This window comes from Kogia breviceps, chromosome 6 (assembly GCF_026419965.1).
Source record: "Kogia breviceps isolate mKogBre1 chromosome 6, mKogBre1 haplotype 1, whole genome shotgun sequence".
Lineage (NCBI taxonomy): Eukaryota > Metazoa > Chordata > Mammalia > Artiodactyla > Physeteridae > Kogia > Kogia breviceps.
In genome coordinates, this window is record NC_081315.1 from 67379735 (window position 1) to 67403288 (window position 23554).

The 23554-nt window shown below is 40.6% G+C and overlaps 1 protein-coding gene across 7 annotated transcripts in view; it reads left to right on the top strand.

Annotated features, from left to right (window-relative positions):
- AFF1 (ALF transcription elongation factor 1) overlaps positions 1-23554 on the top strand; it is a 216006-nt gene that overhangs the window by 39150 nt on the left and 153302 nt on the right. The gene's annotated exons all lie outside the window — the stretch shown is intronic.

Consider the following 23554-nt stretch of genomic DNA (forward strand, 5'->3'; position numbering starts at 1 on the left):
TGTTGGGTGCATATATATTTATTATTATATCTTCTTGGATTTATCCCTTGATCACTATGTAGTGTCCTTCCTTGTCTCTTGTAACAATCTTTATTTTAAAGTCTATTTTATCTGATATGAGTATTGCTACTCCAGCTTTCTTTCGATTTCCATTTGCATGGAATATCTTTTTCCACCCCCTCACTTTCAGTCGGTATATGTCCCTGGGTCTGAAGTGGGTCTCTTGTAGACAGCATATATATGGGTCTTGTTTTTTTATCCATTCAGCAAGCCTGTGTCTTTTGGTTGGAGCATTTAATCCATTCACGTTAAGGTAATTATTGATATGTATGTTCCTATTACCATTTTCTTAATTGTTATGGGTTTGTTTTTGGAGGTCCTTTTCTTCTCTCACATTTCCCGCTTAGAGAAGTTCCTTATCATTTGTTTTAGAGCTGGTTTGGTGGTGCTGACTTCTCTTAGCTTTTGCTTATCTGTAAAACTTTTGATTTCTCTATTGAATCTGAATGAGACCCGTGCCGGGTAGAATAATCTTGGTTATAGTTTCTTCCCTTTCATCACTTTAAATATGTCATGCCACTCCCCTCTGGCTTCTAGAGTTTCTGTTGGGAAATCAGCTATTAACCTATGGGAGTTCCCTTATATGTTATTTGTTGTGTTTCCCTTGCTGCTTTCAAATTTTTTCTTTGTCTTTAATTTTTGTCAGTTTGATTACTATGTGTCTTGGCATGTTTCTACTTGGGTTTATCCTGTATGGGACTCTCTGTGCTTCCAGGATTTGAGTGGCTCTCTCCTTTCCCATGTTAGGGAAGTTTTCAACTATAATCTCTTCAACTATTTTCTTGGGTCCTTTCTCTCTTCTTCTTCTGGGATCCTTATAACGTGAATGTTGTTGCATTTAATGTTGTCCCAGAGGTCTCTAGGGTGTCTTCATTTCTTTTCATTCTGTTTTCTTTATTCTGTTCTGCAGCAGTGAATTCCATCCTTCTGTCTTCCAGGTCGCTTATCTGTTCTAACTCAGTTATTCTGCTATTGAATCCTTCTAGTGTAGTTTTCATTTCAGTTATTGTATTGTTCGTCTCTGTTTGTTCTTTAATTCTTCTAGGTCTTTGTTAAACATTTCTTGCAGCTTTTCAATCTTTGCCTCCATTCTTTCTCTGAGGTCCTGGATCATCTTGACTATCATTATTCTTTTTCTGGAAGGTTGCCTGTTTCCACCTCATTTAGTTGTTTTTCTGAGGTTTTATCTTGTTCCTTCATCTGGTGCATAGCCCTCTGCCTTTTATTCTTGTCTGTCTTTCTGTGAATGTGGTTTTTGTTCCACAGACTGCAGGATTGTGCTTCTTTTTGCTTCTGCTGTCTTCTCTCTGGTCGATGAGGCTATCTAAGAGGCTTGTGGAAGTTTCCTGATGGGAGGGACTGGTGGTGGCTAGAGCTGCCTTTTGCTCTGGTGGGCAGAACTCAGTAAAACTTTAATCTGCTTGTCTGCTGATGGGTGTGCCTGGGTTCCCTCCCTGTTGGTTGTTTGGCCTGAGGCAACCCAACACTGGAGCCTACCCAGGCTCTTTGGTGGGGCTAATGATGGACTCTGGGAGGCTCCTGCCAAGGAGTATTTCTCAGAGCTACTGCTGCCAGGGTCCTTGTCCTCATGGTGAGACACAGCCACCCCCAGCCTCTGCAGGAGACCCTCCAACACTAGCAGGTAGGTCTGGTTCAGTCTCCTATGGGGTCGCTGCTCCTTCCCCTGGTTCCTGATGCACACAGTACTTTGTGTGTGGCCTCCAAGAGTAGTCTCTGTTTCTCCCAGTCCTGTTGAAGTCCTGCCATCAAATCCCGGTAGCCTTCAAAGTCTGATTCTCTAGGAATTCCTCCTCCCATTGCCAGATCCCCAGGTTGGGAAGCCTGACGTGGGGCTCAGAACCTTTACTCCAGTGGGTGGACTTCTGTGGTATAAGTTTTGTCCACTTTGTGAGTCACCCACCCAGCAGTTATGGAATTTGATTTTATTGTGATTGCACCCCTCCTACCATCTCATTGTGGCTTCTCCTTTGTCTTTGGATGTGGGGTATCTTGTTTGGTAAGTTCTAGTTTCTTCCTGTCTATGATTGTTCAGCAGTTAGTTGTGAGTCTGGTGCTCTCGCAAGAGGGAGTGAGCGCATGTCCTTCTCTTCTGTCATTTTGAACCAATCGGTAGGTTTGCTTTTAAAAGGTCACTTGTCAAGTGGGGCAGAAGTGGAAGCACAGAAACCAGTTGGGGGCCTATTAAGTAGTCTACAGGAGAGAACGGAACAGATTCTGAATAATTGAGGAGAAATAACAACAATGACAAGAACAACAACAAAAGGATTTGTAGGTAGGTTGGTTGTAAAGGATGAGTAAAAGAGAAGGATGAAGAACAATTCCCAACCACTTGGCTTTGTTACTGGGAGATGCTGTGATTAAGATGAACACTGAAGGTGGTACCTGTTCTTTGGGGGAGAGTTTAGTTTGAGATGCCTGTGAAAATCCTTGCATGTGGAGGAGCCAAGTGGGCAATTAGTTATCCAAGAATGGAGCTCATTGGAGAAAGTCTGGGCTCAAGATACACAATTATTCTGTAGAAATTGAATCAGTTGTACATGAGATTTCCAAGGACAGAAAGAGGATGAAAATGCCTAGGAACAGGAAACTAAGTAGCAAGAAGGCTCAAGGCTACTGAGAAGACACTGCCAGAGAAGTGGGAGGAAAACCAGGAGAGTGTTATCTTGGGCGCCAAGAGAAGAGACTGTAGTGGTTCAGAGCATCTGATGCTATTCAACTGCTGGTTCAGTTACCTCTTCCTCTCACTTTCCAGCAGTAAAGGACCACTGCCTCTGAAAGATAAAAACTTTTATTATGGCATTATTTCTTAAATTGCTTTTATGTTTATCTTCCTTACAAATTTCTGTCATTGGACAGCTGATTAAGAGCTGTCATCTTGGGCTTCCCTGGTGGTGCAGTAGTTGAGAGTCCACCTGCCAATGCAGGGGACACGAGTTTGTGCCCCGGTCTGGGAAGATCCCACATGCCGCGGAGTGGCTGGTCCCGTGAGCCATGGTCGCTGAGCTGGCGCGTCCAGAGCCTGTGCTCTGCAATGGGAGAGGCCACAACAGTGAGAGGCCCGTGTACCGCAAAAAAAAAAAAACAAACTCCAAGGGCTGGAATTGTATCTAGACTCAGAAGATATTCAATAAAGAAGTAATTAAATAATTTAAAGATGAGTAAGAATTGACCTCTACCCATCAAGAAATGGTAATGCCCTCTTTTTTTAAAATATAAATTTATTTTTTTATTTATGTATTTTTTGCTGCATTGGGTCTTCGTTGCTGTGCACAGGCTTTCTCTCGTTGTGGTGATTGGGAGCTTCTCTTCATTGCGGTGCATGGGCTTCTCATTGTGGTGGCTTCTCTTGTTGCAGAGCACGGGCTCTAGGCACATGGGCTTCAGTAGTTGTGGCATGTGGGCTCAGTAGTTGTGGCGTATGGGCTTAGATGCTCCATAGCATGTGGGGTCTTCCTGGACCAGGGCTCGAACCTGTGTCCCCTGCATTTGCAGGCAGATTCTTAACCAGTGTGCCACCAGGGAAGCCTGTAATGCCCTCTTAGTGATTTGCCTTATTTTTGTCTCCCTGGATTTAGGATGTGCTTTTAAATATATCAACATTCCTTCATAGCCCCTTATAGAATTTTCTGCACTCACAGTGGCAGAAGTATGACATTTTCCTGAGGTCTTTGCCCATCCCAAGAACCACACTTTTTTTTTTTTAAACTGAAGTTTAGTTGGTTTACAATATTAGTGTCAGGTGTACAACATAGTCAATATTTTTATAGATTATACTCCATTTAAAGTTATTACAAAACAATAGCTGTATTTCCCTATGATGTACACTATATCCTTGTTGCTCATGTATTTTCTTTTTTCTTTTTTTTTTTTTTTTTTGCGGTATGGAGCGGCATGTGGGATCTTCCCGGACTGGGGCACGAACCCGTGTCCCCTGCATCAGCAGGCGGATTCTCAACCACTGTGCCACCAGGGAAGCCCTATTTTTTTTTTTTTTAAATAATTAATGTTGCCATGCCAACATTCTTCTAAAAAATTATTTATTTATTTATTTATTTTGGCTGAATTGGGTCTTTGTTGCTGCACACAGGCTTTCTCTAGTTGCAGTGAGTGGGGGCTACTCTTCATTGTGGTGTGCAGGCTTCTCATCATGGTGGCTTCTCTTGTTGCAGAGCACGGGCTCTAGGCGGACGGGCGGGCTTCAGTAGTTTTGGCTCGCAGGCTCTAGAGCGCAGGCTCAGTAGTTGTGTCACACGGGCTTAGTTGCTCCGCAGCATGTATGATCTCACTGGACCAGGGCTTGAATCCTTGTCCCCTGCATTGGCATGCAGATTCCCAACCATTGTGCCCCCAGGGAAGTCCCTCATCTATTTTATATATAGTAGTTTGTATCTCTTAATCCCTTACCCCTATCTTGCCCCTCACCTTCTCTCTCCCCAATGGTGACCACTAGTTTTCTATATCTGTGAGTCCGTTACTGTTTTGTTATATACATTTGTTTGTTTTATTTTTTAGATTCCACATATAAGTGATAACATAGAATATTTGTCTTAGGAACCACACTTTTGAGACCTTACACTGGGGGCTTACACTAGGGGAGTATGGGAAATGGCAACTCTTGTAAAAATAAGCTAGTCAGTGGGTGGTAGGTTAGCTGAGGGAAAAGATTTATGAGCAACATCCTGTTCTGGGATCACTGCTGGGGACAGAAGAGGGGGAGAAACTGCTGTATAAATCACGAAGGCAGCTTAGGACATAAAGTCTGCCCTGGAGCGTCTCAGGGGACCCTCTACAGATCCCTTTTGCATAACACATGGGTGACGGAGAATCGATAGGTGTAAATCTATGTGGGGGTTAGTCTGTGTTGAGATAATCCATCTTTCAGAAGGGGAAAAAAGAAGCAGAAGACAGAGAGATGGCACAGTGGGCCCAGAATCATCTATGTTTTATAAGTGCTTGCTGAATTGTGAAGAAAAACAAGAGAGTGAAGGGGCCATTTGGTAGAGAGCAGAAGATTGTGTTCATTGGTCTCAGGTCTCATGTGGTACCCTCTGCATGGAGTGCCTCCCTGTTCCTTCATTAATGTGCATCATTTTCTGCTCTGGCGCCGGATGTGTAGGTGAGATCCTAATGTCTTGGCCAGAGCGTGAATTATTTGGTTTGAGATTTTTTTTTTTTGAGAGGGAGGAGGGTCCTTTTCAAATGAAAGACGATCGAATCTGTTCATTTAATAGGAGATTAGATTCTACATTAGATACACCTACAAAATAGAAAATTAAGTAGCTATTAAAAAGGATAAGATAATTCTGTGTGTATCAACATAGCATGATGTAATATATAAAAATTATGGAATAGAATCAAAGATATGTTCTATTTTTATGGATAGGAATATAGAGTTCTATCTATCTAGACATACATGCATTAAAATGGTTCTGAAAGGGCATGCCCCAACCCTTGAAATGTTAATTTTCTTGGGAATAGAATTATTCAGGTTGCTGAGGGACATAACTTAAAAAAAAAAAAAAAAAAAAAAAACAATCTATACACTTAAGGGTAATTTTTTTCATGATGTGTGTGCATGTCTTCATTTTGTAGTTAGGTTTAAGATATTAAAATGAATGGTTTCTGAAATATTATTTGAAAAGGTGAAGGAAATGGTTTCTCATTCTGCCACTTCCTTAAGAAAATTAGAATATTGCACATTCACTTGTTCAGCCAATAAATATTTGTGTCCCTATTGCATTCCAGGCATTGGTCTATGCAGTGAGGTTATAGCAGCAAATCAAACCAATGTGATTCTACTTTTCTGGAGCTTATGTCCAATGTAGATAAAGAGTAAACATGTAACAGGTTAGGGTTATAAAGCAGGATTGGTGGGTATAAGTAGTGTCAGGTGTATGAGGAAAAGTTGTGCTATTTTCTGTCAAGTCATCAGGAAGGTCCTCTCTGATAAGGTAATATTTGAGCAAAAAGCTGAAGGAGTATAAGCCAGACAGGTGACTGGATCTGGGAGTGGGGGGGACTTTTCAGGCAGAGGGAGCATGTGCAAAGGCCCTCAGGCAGAGTGTATACTCAGCAAGGCAGCCAGTAAGGGGGGAGACTAGTTGGATGAGGTCTGAAAGAGCTAGCAGGAGGCCATACTGTAGAGAGCCTTGTAGCTGTTGGAAAGTTGTTGGAGTGAGATGAAAAGCTGCTTGAGGTTGGTTTTTTTTTTAATGTATTTATTTGTATGTTTCACTGCGTTGGGTTTTCGTTGCTGCGCACGGGCTTTGTCTAGTTGCGGCAAGTGGAGGCTACTCTTCGTTGTGGTACGTGGGCTTCTCATTGCGGTGGCTTCTCGTTGTGGAGCACGGGCTCTAGGTGCGTGGGCTTCGGTAGTTGTGACACGCGGGCTCAATAGTTGTAGCTCACGGGCTCTAGAGCTCAGGCTCAGTAGTTATGGCACACGGGCTTAGTTGCTCCGCGGCATGTGGGATCTTCCCAGACCAGGGCTCGAACCCGTGTCCCCTGCCTTGGCAGGTGGATTCTTAACCACTGAGTCACCAGGGAAGCCCTTGCTTGAGGGTTTTGACCAGAGGAGTAGCACTAAACGTCTGCGACGTGGTAGGTGTGAGCAAAAGCAGTTTAGGGGAATCTATCCCTGCCTTGGATGGGGAGTATCCTTCCCTCTCATATCACACAGAGAGGAAGTCAAAGGTTTGGTACAGGAACATAAAACACTACAGAGTAAGGACCAGGTCCTGACTTTTCCTAGTTGTCACTTCAGCACTCTGTTACACAGATAAAGTATCCAATCTGGGAGTTTCCATTTTCTAGCATGTTTTTAGAGCATGTTATTTTTAATAGTTAGATCTGTAGTTAATTATTGTGAACATGGCCCCTGATGCTGTGTAGAATGTCCAGGGGTTCTGGCCTCAGTCCTCTTCTCCATGAAGATGATGCTTCTGATCTCTGACATTTGCTAAAATTCTGGATCAGAGTGTGAGTTAGTGTCACTTTTTCTGAGATTAAGTTGGGATGCACCCAACATTCAGCTTTTGTGTTGCCAATGGGTATTGAGCAGTAGTTTAGTTTACCTTGAAACTACCTGTACCTTGGGCATGCATTCATGTTAAGGGTACACTTCTCTTGTATAAGGCTGGTAACTTAAAGAAGTCACTTCATTAGAAGTTTATCAGGGGTCTTCTGTGTGCAAAGCACTGTGCTGTCTTCTTCGAGCGCTGTAATATAAATAGCAATACTGTGTCTTTAAGGAGTGTACCATCTGTTGGGTACCACAGGCAAAAGCACCGATGTTATTATAGACTTGCAAGGATGACATGGAAGTGCAAAGGAGATAGAGATGGATTATGAGGGGAGGGTATGGGATAAGCTTCATGAATAAGGTAGCACTTGAACCCGGTATTAAAGTTTGGAGAGAAACAGAAAAGACATGCTTAAGGGACAGCCAGAGGAGTGACATGGAAGGAAGGAGGTTTAGGGGGAATGGTCTGTTACAGCTAGATTAAAGTATTTTCGAGAGGTGAAAAGCCGGAGGCGGTGGTGCAGTGGGGTCATTCCATCTAAGCCTGCACTGTTACAGTTCAATACCACAGCCACTGGCCACATGTAGCTGTTGAGCCCCTGCAATGTGACTGGTCTGAGTTGAGACCAGTCCTCATGTCCTGGGAAACATACAGTACACACAGATTTCAAAGACTTGCTCTCGAGAAAAATGTAAAAGATCTCACCAATAACTTTATATTGATTACAAGTTAAACAATGAAAACGCTTTTTGGATATATTGGTTTTAAATAAAACGTTAATATTTACCGCACTGGTTTCTTTTACTGTTTTAATGTGGCTACTGGCAAATTTAAAATTACTATTTGTAGCCCCTGTTATATTTCTCTTGGTTGTAGCTGATCTAGGCTAGGCCTTGTAGCCCTAGAAGAGGGAACGAAAGCAGGGTGAATGGAAAGAAGGGAAGGGGGGATAGACGAAAACTGGAAACGGTGTGAAGCTCTAGGATTTATACCAGTTGGTTTGGGAGGTCAGAAACACGCCTGAGGCTTCTGGCCTTGATGTTGCAATCGACTTGAAGGAGTGTGCTGCTGCATGGAAGTGTTGGAGGGCGGGGGACACATCTCATTCTGGTTGTTAATCCCGGGCTGCCCTGTAGGGAGGTTCATTTGGCAGCAAAATGTGGAGCTGGCATAGGCTGGAGGCCGGGAGACCAGTTAGGTTGGGTCCTATGCCCATCACACCTGGCTGCTGCAGCTGCTTGGAGTGGGGCAGGGTGAGAGTGTGATGCACTGTAGAAATAATCTGCACAGTTCCTTAGTAGATTACGCTTTTATATATATATATATATTATATATATATATTTTATATATATTTTACATAGGGCTTCCCAATTCTGCCTCCAGAAATCTCTATTTTTTTTTTTCTTAAATTACCACATCCTTCATAGCAGGGAAAAGAAAGAAGTGTGCAAATTATTGTGTGGCCCCCCAATTTTTTTTTTTTTTTTTTTTTTTTTTTTTGCGGTACGCAGGCCTCTCACTGCTGTGGCCTCTCCCGTTGCGGAGTACAGGCTCCAGACGCGCAGGCTCAGCGGCCATGGCTCATGGGCCCAGCCGCTCCGCGGCATGTGAGATCTTCCCAGATCGGGGCAGGAACCCGCGTCCCCTGCATCAGCAGGCGGACTCTCAACCACTGCACCACCAGGGAAGCCCCTGGCCCCCAAATTTTAATGCAGATATTTAGACTAGTATAGCAGCTTACCTTTTCCCTTATTATTTCTGGAAGGAGATTGATTTGGTAAAGAGATAGGAAGTATCCAAATAACAGATTTGCTTAGCTTTATTTCCTAGAATCAGAATGATGACTAAGAAAGTTTTTCATATGAAAGCTTTGCCCCCCGCCTTTTAAAAAAAAATATTTTGGCTACACCATGAGGCATGTGGGATCTTAGTTCCCAGACCAGGGATCAAATTCGCACCCCCTGCAGTGGAAGTGCGGAGTCTTAACCATGGCACTGCCAGGGAAGTCCCTTTTTCGTTTTTTTATTCATTCATTCATTCATTGAGTAAGTATTTATTGAACATTTCCTATGTCAGATGGTACATTAAAATCTGGTGTCTCAAAGATGATCAAGATATAAGGGGTCCCTGTCTGTTTAGCCAGGGAGATGAGCACACAGATAAATTATGAAACTGAGTGATAAATGCTCTAACGGAATTGGCAATAAAGTGTCACAGGATCATAGAAGGAGGTGACATGTCCTGTGTAAGGTCTTTCTGCTGAGAACCACGATTATCCTGACTCATTTTTACTTTCTTTTGGGGGCTTTGGAGTCATACTGTTTTGCTTGAAGCACTGCAGTGGCAAAATTCAACTTAGTCCTACTTAAACTTTAGAGTTTTTATAAATGCAGGGATTTATATTAAATACAGTCTCCTTCTGGCTGTTCCACCATTGTCATTTTGGTTACTATGAAGTTGCTTTTCTTCTAAGATTTGAAGTACAGATGAAGGAATTAGACAGGAAATGCCATCAAGGATTGCTAACTTGTGATTTCCTGAAAGGGTGGTATTTCTTCTAATTAACAGTATTCATACCGAGTATCCTGAAAGCTAACAATGTGGAACCACAGAAAAGCATTTCATATACACTTAAAAGAAAAAGCTGGATGTAATGTTTTGGTCACATGGGTTAAATTCAGAAAATAACTTTGTTCACTAGCTAAAGATGGGGGTCATGACACAAAGAATAAGCTATCAGGCTGTGGTGTGGGAGATTCTGCCATCCTTTCTGGTCTCAGATTCCAGGCCCTCTTTCTTTGCCTGTCGTCTTGTGAATGCTTTTGACTATGCTGACTGGATTTTCCCAATCGGCTGCAGTTCCTGCACCTCCAGCTAACTGCTGCCTTTGCCATTCCCTGTGTCTACTGGAAGAATCTTTCTGAAACCACGACTGCTTTAAAAACTCTGCTAGATTGCTGCTGCCTAAAGAAAAATATTGCAGGTGTCTGCAGCCTGCTGGGCACTCACCTCTTTAGTTCTTTCCCTACTTCTCTCTGGCTTCTTCTAGTTTTCACTGTTTTCCTCCAAAAGCCACATCTTCCTGTGCCCCCTGTTTCTTTCTTTCTTTTTTTAAACTACGTTAACTGTAGCATCATCTTTCTAGCCAATCTGACTTTATTTTTATTTATTTATTTGGCTGCCCTGTGCAACTTGTAGGATCTTAGTTCCCCAACCAGGGATTGAACCCAGGCCTTCTGCAGTGAACGTGCCGAGTCCTAACCACTGGAGCACCGGGGAATCTCCTCCCATCTCCATACCCCCCCCCCCCCCCCCCCCCCCCGTGTTTCTAACCATATTGTTCCCAGGCCTGAAATGGTCTTCCAGCGCTCCTTTTTTTCCTGGGGAAATTCTATTTATCCTGCCCTAACCTTTATTTGGTTTCAGTTCAACAAACATTTATTGAGGACTTCCTGTGTTCTGTGTGCTGGGGATACAAAACTCATTAAGACAGTCTTTTTTTTTTTTTTAAGGATCTAATTGTGTAAGGAGGCAGATATACAAATATTTATTCCTATGTCCTAGGGTTAGGTGTTGAAAACATGCTGACAGAAACAGTTATACGTCCTGCCCCCATGAAGCATATGTTCTAGTAGGGGAGACAAATCAAATTTCAAAAATTGATCTGTGAGAAATACTATAAGCAGGGGGAAATCTTTGATCTGAAAAAGCAAGTAACTTGGGTGTAGAGGAAAATCAATTTTAGACAAAATAAAGAGTCAGGATTGGCCTCTCTAAGGAGGTGACTTTTTTTTTTTTTTTTTCGTACGTGGGCCTCTCACGTTGCGGAGCACAGGCTCCGGACGCGCAGGCTCAGCGGCCATGGCTCACGGGCCCAGCCCCTCCGCGGCATGTGGGATCTTCCCGGACCGGGGCACGAACCCGTGTATCTTGCATCGGCAGGCGAACTCTCAACCACTGTGCCACCAGGGAAGCCCGGAGGTAACATTTTTAAAAAGACATTTAAACAAGTAGTTACAGTAAAGCGTAGTAAAGGTTAATTATCATAGGGTAAGTATGGGAGACCTATGTGTAGGAATGTAAGTGCAGATGAATAGTTATGATACATTGTGATAAACTCAGTGATGGAGGGATATAACAAAAGATACTTTGATCATGGGAGGGGCACACAGAGTTTTTATTGCCATGCAGTGGAAAGGTTTGGTGAGGGCTTTCCATGCAGAAGCGCAGAGGTTTGAAACGATTTGAGTTAGTTCACAGAATTTAAAGTAGTTTGATATCACCGAAGTTTTATAGTGCAAGGAGCCCAGAGGCAGGACATGAGGCAGAGAAGTGGGTGGTTATGAAAAGGGCCCTGGTGCCAGAACTGGGCTCATGGCTCAGCATGTGACGTTCCCATGCCCAATGTGTAGGACAAGGTTTTTTTGTTTTGTTTTTAAAAAATCATTCTGTGGCTCAGTTTCCTTGTCTGTAAAACTGTGAGATGATGGTGGAAGCAACCTTGTTAGGTCATTGTAAGGATTAAATACTTATAAAATGCTCAGAACTGTGTCTAGCATACAGGGTGGTGGTGGACTTTGTATTGCGTGGAGATAAATTTTGACCTATTGTAGACCCTTGAAAGGTTATTTGCAGTTCAATGACTTGGTCTTGCGTCTGTTTTTCAAGTACCATTTGAGAGCAAGTGTGAGCATGTGTGAGCATGTGTGTTGGGGAGGAGGTGGCTGGAATTGAATTTTTGTAGATTCTTTGAGCTCACCTTTCTTTATGCTCATTCCCAGCATAATTACTTGTTCCTTCACGTGTGTTCCCACATCATTTTCTCTCTGCGGTGGCATTTTCCTTTGTGTTTTATTTATAGTTCGAGTTTCTCACAGTAGACTGAGTTCCCTCGGGGTGTTAAGGACTATGGGTTACTCATCTTTACGTGCCAGTGCCAAGAATAGTGCTTAACACTGAGAGTACTGCGTGCTCCATAAATGTTTGTTGCATTTATTTGAAAGGCTTATTAGGGAGTTGCCTCAACTTATAGTTCAGGACGAAGGTCCTCCCGTGGAAAAGTCTGAGCATGTTGTTATGGGAGGGTGTTTTCATTCTTTCATACACCAAATACTTATTGAGTGCCTGCTGCACATGGTGCTGTGGGTGACACATAGATGAATCAGCTGTGTGCTCTGCCCTGGGTTCTGTTGACTCTTACTGTCTTAATTGTGGGGTTGAGGGAAAAGGTAAGTGGGTGCTGATAGGTTTAATAAGAAAAGCTATGCAGTGGTTTAGTTGTATTGGGGTTTTTGTTTAGATGTGTAATTACTTTGATCACAGAATCTCCGAATTATTTTTTAATGCTGTCTCATTGGTGGTGGTACATTTCTCGTTGTTACATTTCATGTTTATATCATGACAGACTCTGTCTAGTAAATTGCACAGTGTAAAGTTTCATAGTAAGCCTGCTCAGTTTCTCAGATTTTAATTCTAAATAGAAAGGATTCCCACCTATGTGGAACAGGGGATATATCCTTGTCCTTGGACAAAATACTTTACTGGACTCTTGACTTTTTCTTATACTCCTTAATCAGAGTTGGGTGTTACGTTAGATTAGAGGTACCTAGCTACAGGTTTTTCTTACAGTAGTTTTAGGCTTTTGCTTCTATCTGTCTCTGCTTTTCTCACCATAATTCTCTGGCACCTGTAGCCTATTCCACCACCTTTTTTTTTTTTTTTCCTTTTTTTTAAATAGAAAAGGCAGGCTTCTTCTGCTGTGACCATTTATTATTCTTTGCTTAGACCACCTCTAAAGCCTAGAAAACCCTTTCTCTTTTGACCCAATGAACTACTACTTATTGAAATTTGCCTCAGATACTCTCAACTCTAGTGATGTGCACATCACTGGGATGCCTGCTGAACACTTCATCATTGGCCTTCCCATACCCTCTGCCCTGCCTGTGTTAGCACACCAGGAGCAGGTCCTGGTGCACCAAACCCCTCAAATGTGTGTTGATTAGATGAACTGGTATCAATAAAGCCTATGTGTATGTGGGGTATTCTGAGTATTTAAATTACTCAGAATTAAGGAGGGTGTTTAACAGTTTTCCTTTATCTTTGTGAAAAGTTTATTTGAAAACTTTATTCTACAATATCAAACCTGGGACTTCCCTGGTGACGCAGTGGTTAAGAATCTGCCTGCCAATGCAGGGGACACAGGTTCCATCCCTGGTCCGGGCAGATCCCACATGCCACAGAGCAAATAAGCCTGTGTGCTGCAACTACTGAGCCTGCGCTCTAGAGCCTGCGCAACTAGAGCCCGTGCTTAACAAGAGAAAGCCACAGCAATGAGAGGCGCGCACACCACAATGAAGAGTAGCCCCTGCTCCCCGCAACAAGAGAAAGCCTGCGCGCAGCAACGAAGACCCAACGCAGCCAAAAATAAATAAATTAATAAATTTAAAAATAAAACAAAATATCAAACCTGTCAAAGCACTTACATTTTTAAAATGTCCCTTTAATATGAAAAGATGCTCACTCATGTATGATAAGGGAGATGCAAATGAAAACTATACTGCTTCTTCATATCTTGTCTGTCAAGGTGGTAAAAAGCAAAATTTTTGACAGCATGTTTTGTTGATAAGGCTGTGGGTGTGTGGGGTGGACTTCCTTGGAGGTCCAGTGGTTAAGACTCTGCACTTCCACTGCAGCGGGCTCAGGTTCGATCCCTGGTCGGGGAACTAAGATCCCACATGCCATGCCCTGGAAAAGACTGTAGAGGGGGGGAAGTACTGTGCTCTCACTCATAGTTGGTGGGAATGCAAAACAGAATAACCCTACAAGGAGAATTTGGCAGTAGGTAGCAAAATTATGTTTACATTTACCCTCTGATCCAGCCAGCTCACTTCTAGGAATTTATCCCCAGGATACACTGGCAAAAATAAGAAAAAGGTACCTACCAGTTTATTCATTACAGACTATATATGACAGCAAAAGAATGGAAATAATCCAAATGTCAACAGGGAGTTGATTTAAAAAAAAGTCTGGTCCTTCAACACAATGGAGCATTATACAACTATAAAAAGAAATGAGGACTGTTTTTTAACTGTTGTGTGGTCTCTAAGATATATTATTTTAAAAAGTAAGATGCAGAATACCATGTATAATTATGCTTTTACCTAGTAAGGTAAAAGTAAAGGAGGAGGAATATGAAAATGTATATGTATTGCTTATATTAAAGAATAATGGAAGGATAAACCAAAAACTGATGGGGGGACAAAAATAGAAGCTAGACTCTCCTGAAGGTACCTTGCTTTGTGGCTCACTTTAGAACTATTAAATGTTACACATAATTATAAAACAAAATTAAATCAAAATTGGAGAGGGGAGGGCTTCCCTGGTGGCGCAGTGGTTGAGAATCCGCCTGCCGATGCAGGGGACACGGGTTCGTGCCCTGGTCCGGGAAGATCCCACATGCCGCGGAGCAACTAAGCCCGTGAGCCATGGCCGCTAGGCCTGCGCGTCCGGAGCCTGTGCTCCGCAACGGGAGAGGCCACAGCAGTGAGAGGCCCGCATACCGCAAAAAAAAAAAAAAAAAAAAAAAAAAAAAAAAATTGGAGAGGGGGGAAATGATCTCTTAAAAATTGAAAGCAACATGGCACACTCAAAATCTGATGAGGTAAGCCAGGAGGCGAGAGACTCAAGGAGGTGTTGCAGTTCAAATTCAAAATCAGTTTGCTGGTAGAATTCCTTCCTGCTCAGGAGAGGTCAGTCTTTGTTCTATTAAGGCCTTCAACTGATTTAATGAGGCCCACTCACATTATAAAAGTCAATATGCTTTATCAGAGTCCCCCAATATAATGTTATTCTCATCCAAAAACAAAACAAAACACAAACAAACAAACACCTTCACAGAAATACCCCAAATAATATTTGACTAAATATCTGGGCACCATGGCCCAGCCAAACTGATACATAAAATTATTCATCACAGGTAGTTTTATTTCTTTCTTTCTAATCTTTATACTTTTCATTTTATTTTTTGTTACCTAGTTGCATAGATTGGGCCATCAACCTAATATTGAATGAAAGAAGTGAGATCAGATATCCATGCTCCATTCTGTATTGTAGAAGGAAAATAATCAATATTTTTCCATTACATAGTACATTAGCAATATGCTTTTTACAGATACCCTTTATTATATTGCAGACGTAATCCTAATTTGCTGAGACTTAAAAAAAAATAATCAGTGGATGTTAAATTGTGCTGAATGCTTTTTCTCCCATTGAGATGATTATATAGTTTTTCTTCTTTATTCTGTTAGTGTGGTGAGTTTCACTGACTGATTCCAAATGTTAAAACAACTTTGCATTCCTGCAGTAGACCCCAATTGGACACCATGTATTATCTTTTTTTATACATTGCTGGACTTAATTTGTTGATGTTTTGTTTTGGCATTTATGTTGATTAAAGACATTTGCTCTGCAAAAAAAAAAAAAAAAACAGAAAAGCAACAATGAACAAATGAATTTAATAGTTTCTTAAATTGGTGGTTTATATTTTCCGAGAGGAATCCATCAGTCCTTACTTTGCAGTTCTAATACGTACAAACTTCAGCTACATGGTTTAAATAACACCAGTCCCCCAACACAATGGTTCAAATTTCAGTTAGCACAGCAATTTCATAAAGTGCAAACTTTGCTGCTAGCTCATTACTCCACAAATCACTATATAAATAACAGATGGCCTCATGATCAGTGACCAATCATATTCTTTTAAAGCGTTTTCGTGATTGGTCACTGAGTTGCTCATTTAGTTCATGCAGAGATAGCAAAGCATGTCACTGTGTTGCCTTCTTGTCTCCCAGTGACAAACCCATGTGACATTTCACATAAATGGATAATCGAAAGAGAGAATTGGCCAACAAAGATGAAAGTGCAGGAAAGAAACAAAAAGTGACAATGCTGGAAGTGAAATTCTAATAGAATATAATGAGGTTATAGAAGAAATATCTGACCGTGGGCATGTGCAGCCAGAAGAGTGGAGTGAAAGTAACTTATTGACATAAATAAGGAAAGTGATTGATATGGAAAGGATGAAGATGTCCCGGGGAAGTGGTGCCTCAAAAGCACTCACATTAAAAGAAGTTCTGGAGGGCTTCCCTGGTGGCGCAGTGGTTGAGAGCACGCCTGCCGATGCAGGGGACACGGGTTCGTGCCCTGGTCTGGGAAGATCCCACATGCCGCAGAGCGGCTGGGCCCGTGAGCCATGGCCGCTGAGCCTGTGCGTCCGGAGCCTGTGCTCCGCAACGGGAGAGGCCACGACAGTGAGAGGCCCGCGTACCGCAAAAAAAAAAAAAAAAGTCCTGGAGATATTTCACTACACTGAAAGAGCAAAGGATGCAATGTTGGAAGTTGATCCATACTTAGAAAGGAGTATGACAGTTTGCCAAGGCATAGAAAATATGTTCGCCTTGTGTCATAAGTTATATGGCAAGAGGAAGGCAATCACCCTTCAAAGAACTCTTAGAAAGTTTTTTTCTAAACAAAATTATTCAATTCTCAAATGTGTCTGTTTTAAATCACAGCATACTAAGTAAATATTAGTTTTACTATTTTGTTCATTTCCCTATAAACTGATAACCATGTAAATTACTTATATATGTTATTTGTATGTGTTATTTACATGTAACGTGTTACGTATACATTATATATATATAAGATATATATGTTATGTAAGTTTTTTCCCTATAAATGTATAGACTTTTTAGTGTTTTGACAAAAATCTGTAAAGCACATGGAACAATTATAATTGCCCCCATTCATTATTAAGATTGTTTTTGCAAAGTTTCAGCCTGCATAATCCTTTTTATGGTCCTGCACTACTCTGCAAATGAGGATTATATGTATTTCAAGTGACTTTAATGGCAAAGAAACCTTAAGCTGTTCTCAGCAAACATGTTTAGTAATGACATAGCTATAATTATTGTATTTGTTAGGAAACAAAATTTTCATTGTAAGAGAAAAGAGATGATACAAACAAAACCAAAGAGGTTAAGTAAAGACACTGTAATCCTAAATATAATGATGTAACTAATGATGCCTATTATGTTTTAAAAAATTGCATTTTCTTCTTCTGGCCCTTGGAAAGAAAGCATAAAAATGGCCAAGCCAGAAGCAGGGCACTCTCCCAGACCTCACAGTATGGATTTTATTTATTTATTTATTTATTTATTTATTTTTTATTTATTTATTTTTTTTGTGGTATGCGGGCCTCTCACTGTCGTGGCCTCTCCCGTTGCGGAGCACAGGCTCCGGACACGCAGGCCTAGCGGCCATGGCTCACGGGCTTAGTTGCTCCGCGGCATGTGGGATCTTCCCGGACCAGGGCACGAACCCGTGTCTCCTGCATCGGCAGGCGGATTCTCAACCACTGCGCCACCAGGGAAGCCCCACAGTATGGATTTTATACACCATTTCCCACTAAAAGGAACCAGGGCTCTTTGGAGTAAAGACTGATTCTAGGTCTGGGTCTGGAAATGTAAAGATAAGCCTAGAACTTCTCATCATTACCAGAAAACAAAGCACTACCAAGGAGTATTGGGGTGATAGCAGAAAGACTCCAGAAACAACTTGAAGGGTTTCCCAGTGGCCAAAGGTCAGTCAATGGGAATATAAAAGAATGAAAACTACAGTGGATTAAAACACATCAAACATGTTTAAACCCATGGATTTAAAATAATACTGAAACAACAAAATTCATTAGTCACCTTTGGAAAAGGGCAGGGAACCAACTTATACTTTAAAAAATGAATGTGAAAGAAAGAATCAAGTGTTAATCCTAGTTCCATGAACAGATTGGATAACCAAATAATTAATGAGGAAAAGTTATTTACAGGAAAAAAATGGCAAATAAAGACTGATAGCATTGGGATATTATCATTACAGTATTTGCATTTTCAAACTGGATAGGCACTAGTTACCAATAGCTGAAAATATCATTAGGTTAAGAGGTGGTGAGAAACTTTTTTTTTTTTTTTTTTTTTTTTTTTTTTTTTTTTTTTGTGGTATGCGGGCCTCACTGTTGTGGCCTCTCCCGTTGTGGAGCACAGGCTCCGGACGCTCAGGCTCAGCGGCCATGGCTCACGGGCCCCGCCGCTCCGCGGCACGTGGGATCTTCCCAGACCGGGGCACGAACCCGTGTCTCATGCATCGGCAGGCGGATTCTCAACCACTGCGCCACCAGGGAAGCCCGAAAGAATCCTGTTTGGATCTGGGCACACCAATTAAATTTGAAGACTAACTGGATATTTGAGGTTATTAAAGGACAATTTTATAAATATTAATTAATATTAAAGGAAACATTTAGGTGGGGTAATTGTGGTTATGTTTTTTGTTTGTTTTTAAAAAATCTTCATCATAAAGTCTATTTAAACCTGGAAAACGCTGCTGTTTGAATTTCTTACCTGTGAAATTAAGCAAGAGGACTAGATGTCTTTTGTATTTTCTCTCTGCTCCTTATGTAATAGACACTACCACTTGCTTTCCTTCTCGGAATCTTATACTGTTATGTGCAAGCATTGGTGTTGCTTGTGGACAAGGCTTTACTTAATCAATGCACCTCTGGGAGGCAGGAACTCCAGGGCTTGGGCTGAATTATCTAATGGACCCTAGGAAGCTGCTCTATGCTTTCCTCCTGGTCATTTCCCTCCTCCCTAGTAGGGTCTGAACACAACAGTTCTGCATCTTGAGTCAAGGGTCTGCTAGGGGCTTGACAACAATTTATAGACTGGGCTGAGTCAGATTTGGCTGAGAGCCAGCCCTGCATGTGAAAGTCCTCATTCCTTAAGAGGTGATAACTAACTAATGCTCATGTGGGAACCAGAGTCAATAACCATGGTAAAGTAGTAATGATTTAGCACTTCTTCAAGACTGCATAAGTTGTGGAAGACAGCAGGACCCCTTCAGGGTGGAGAGACACTGGTACCCCTGCTTTGGCAATATCCAAAGACCCTTGATTAGCTGTTGACATCAAAGAGGTATGATGAAAACGGTAGGCCATGGGATCCACCTCCAGAGAGCTCTACACCAGAGCTTTTGTACAACGCAAGTTCTTGAAACCCCAGGCTCCCCAAGAGCAGTTTCAGAATGCCCACAGAGAGGGTGCCCTCCAGGAACAACTAGCCACCAACGGTGAGTAAGGAGTGTACAGGGAGGTGCTTGCCAAAGATGTCTTGGGTAACATGCTATAGACGTCATCAAAGTTTGTTGAAAAATTCGGGCTTAAGTATTGCATGTAGGCATTAGGAGGCTGTCCAAAAATGTTGTATCCCAGGAACTTGATTCAACTCTGAGAATAAATGTGTGAGTGTTAGGAAAATTGTTTGGGTAGAAAATATTTTTTGTTTATTATTTTATCTTGGTCTCTCAGCTGTGATCCACTTATTTGAGGTTGTTGGAAATCTACAGCCTACATATATGGCCCCTTGCAACTATACATTTGTTAAAGGGAGGGAGAAAAATGCTGTTAGTTGAAATTGTTTCAGCCAATTTAGTTCTTATTCTAAAATCCTTTCTATTCATAAAATGATTGTCCTAGATGACATCAGTAACTGTTACACTTACCCCTCAGACTCAGTAACATTATTAACTTGCAGTTCTACAGACATTCTACCACCGTCTTTTCTGAAAGATGAAAATGACATATTCACTGTGACTTGTGAGTCATGGTGGGAGACTTAAGTGTTCATGGTACCTGAAATATCAGGTAAAAAAAACAGGACTGGAGTTCCATGTTTACTTCAAATTTTTTTTTTTTTTTAAATATCTTTGTCTTTAGTCATTGAAAAATGGTAGATGCTCTGGTCCCAGATATTGAATTTCAAACCCAGATATACCTAAAGAAAACGAAACCAACCAACTATGATAATAAATCACCATTTGCCTTTTGCAGAAGCCATCTAGCTGGGCTCAAAAGTCACGTCAAATTTGGGAGTGTTGTAATGAAACATAGCTAGATAGCAGGAAGAATGATTTTTCTAAAAGACTGTTAAAGTAATCCTATGACTGTTTCCTTGAGAGTGTAACAGTAGGTTCTCCTGAGAGGCTGCATGGCATAGTGATTAAGAATAGGGACCCTGGAGCCAGGGTTTTAGGGTCACAGCTCAGTCCCACCACTTACAGCTGCATGACTTCAAGAAAATTACCCAACTTCTTGGGTCTCATTTTCCTTATCCTAAGGCAGAATGGTAATACTGTACTTGTCTTAACAGCTTGTGGTGGGAATTAATTTAATAAATAAATAAATAAATTTAATACCATCTAAGCACTTAGAATAGGGCCAGACATACTGTGGGCAATCAGCAAACACTGGCAATTCATATCACAAGCAGAAATATTCCTATTACCTTGCTTTCCATTGTGCCCAGGCTTTAGTATCTAAGACCCTGTTACTAAGTGTCTCAAATAACACGTACTGAGGAAATACTATCATATTTGGGGGAAAGTTATCTTTCTGTGAATTTCCAAATGAAAATGTAGGGCCTGTTAAGTTGTTAAGCATTTTAAGGCATGAAAGCAGTGGCTTTGAGGTGTTCAGGGCACTCACAACTTTCCAGCTGAGAATTCTCACCTCGACCCCTCCTTTCTGAGACATAGGCAATACTGTAAACTAAAACTGCTGTAATTTTCCTAAATGAATCCTTAAATGTAATGCTTAAAACTATTTAATTAGCTCAATAACTTATAGATCCTTGATTAGGAAAAGGTTTAATTATTAATCAACTTTTTGTTCTTTAGATTTGCTTTACAGTTGACCCTTGAACAACATGGGTTTGGATTGCTCAGGGCCACTTTTACCGGTCCACTTTTATGATAAATATGTACTATAGCACCACAAAATCCCAAGTTGGTTGAATCTGCAGATGCAGAACCCCAAATATGGAGGAACCTCAGATATGGAGGGGGGACCATAAGTGGTACATGGTATTTCTGCAAAGAGGGTGGCTGCCTCTAACCCCCGAGCTGTTCAAGAGTCGACTGTATTTTTCAAGATATTTAGGACTTAGAAAATAGAATAGCCCTTTCTCTTAGTCACAGTAAGTGCTTAGAAGATAAGGATTAAACAAACAAACAAACCCCAAAAAACCTCTTCTGTAGAGTTACACAGGGCTTTGGACATTATATGTGCTTAATAAATGATTTGATTTTTTCTTAATTTTCCTGTTTTGCATGCAACCTAGTAGGAGACAGAGCTCATGATAAATAAACCTCAAATAAAGCTTCCCTGACTTTTGGGAGGAAATCCTCAGTCCTCAAATGGAAAGTAAAATTGGTACCCCCTAATTAGATTTTGAATTGGTGGGATTTAAACATTTGCTGGGAATAAAAACAACACATTTAGGACAGGCCTGGGTATCACAAAAAAATGTCAGTAGTTGACATAACCTCTTTTAATGTATGGGGAGATCAGATCTTAGTGTAATTTGTAAGCTACAATTTACTGATCATTGTGGCTTGTCTGTGTATGTAATTTCTTTTCCCCCCTCACAAAAAGAAAAAAACAACCCTGCAAAGAAAGACTGGGAAATATCCTCTTTCTTCCAATTCTTAAATCTTTCTCTTTTCTTTTGTGTAATCAGGAATATTTGAGAGTAGTTTGAAGGGATAGAAAAGGCTCCTGCAACAGAGAAGGTGTCCCAAAACATTGTTTAGAGATTAATGTTTTAGACTGAATATTGAGGGAATATCGATCACTTGTCTCTGAGAGGTTAAGCAAATCGTTTGGTTGTTGTTGAGTTTTCCATTTATTATCTTATTTGTAAATCTAATTAATTGTAACAATTACTTTAAGGAAGATTTTATAATTTGATAATATCTTAATACCTTAATAAAATAATAGCTTAAATGAATACTAATTTAATAATTTTTAAGTGTAGTTGATGTACAATATTATATGTTATGGGTATACAATAAAATGATTCACAATTTGTAAGGGTTATACTCAAACTTTGAGTTTATAGTTACAAAACATTGGCTATACTCGCTGTATTTTACAATATATCCCTATTTTATACATAATAGTCTGTACTTCTTAATCCCCTACTCTTAAATTGCCCCTCCCCTCTTCCTTCTCCCCATTAGTAACCACCAGTTTGTTCTCTACATCTGTGAGTCTGTTTCTTTTTTGTTCTGTTCACTAGTTTGTTGTATTTTTTAGATTCTGTATGTAAGTGATATCATACAGTATTTGTCTTTCTCTGTCTGACTTAACTTCACTTAGCATAATGCCCTCCAAGTCCACCCATGTTGCTGCAGATGGCAAAAATTCATTTTTTTAAAATGGCTGAGTAGTATTCCATTGTGTATATATATACTACATCATCTTTATCCATTCATCTGTTGATGGACACTTAGGTTGCTGCCATATCTTGGCAATTGTAAATAATGCTGGGTTAAGCATTTCTAAAATGTTCTGTATTTTATAAGGCAATGTTTCTCAGACTTTTTTTTTGTCACACACACACTGTATTTTATTTTTACAAGAGATAAACTGACACCAAGCATTGTAAATGGATGACCACACAAAAGCAACAATGATTGCAATTACCAAACACGAAACACACTCATACTATGTCATAATATTGACATTCAGTCCAGTAATCCTCCACTGTAACAGCTCCTTTACTTTGCAGTGAAAATTGATTTGTATATTTTTTGCCTCTGAGTCCTTGTGGGATTTTTCTTTTTAAATTCAAACAGAAAGTCACAAAAATTATAATCGTCCTCATTAGTTCACTCAGTCCCATGTAATTAATTTTTTTTTCATCTTGATCTTTTGTTAGCACTTTTGTGAATTCATCACTTTTCCATTAGAGTTCTGAAAATGCTTATTCATTCAGTTCAGGAGTATAGTCAGTTACCAGAAACCTGTACTTGTCAGAGTCTTTTCCATGAATTCCTTGAAGATGAAACCCTTTTATAGGAACAGTTTTGCAAAAGCATCAGAGTACACCCAGAACTGTCTGTAAATGACAAAAGACTTAAAAATGACCATGGTTAAAGATTTGATGAAAGTTCATAATAATGCAATTGACAAGGAAATTTAGTTATTTCAAGATATACATTTTAAAGTAATAACTAGAATTATGACTTATAACATTATACCAGAACATAAGATTTTTAGGAATTTCATGTAATGTCTGAAACATTTATATTAACATATTTCCATACAAATAACCCAAAGAAAGTTTAGTATTAGTTGTTTTTGTTTTTTTATACAGCAGGTTCTTATTAGTCATCAGTTTTATACACATCAGTGTATACATGTCAATTCCAATCGCCCAATTCAGCACACCACCATCCCCACCCCACCGCAGTTTCCCCCCCTTGGTGTCCATACGTTGATTCTCTACATTTGTGTCTCGTTTCTGCCCTGCAAACCGGTTCATCTGTACCATTTTTCTAGGTTC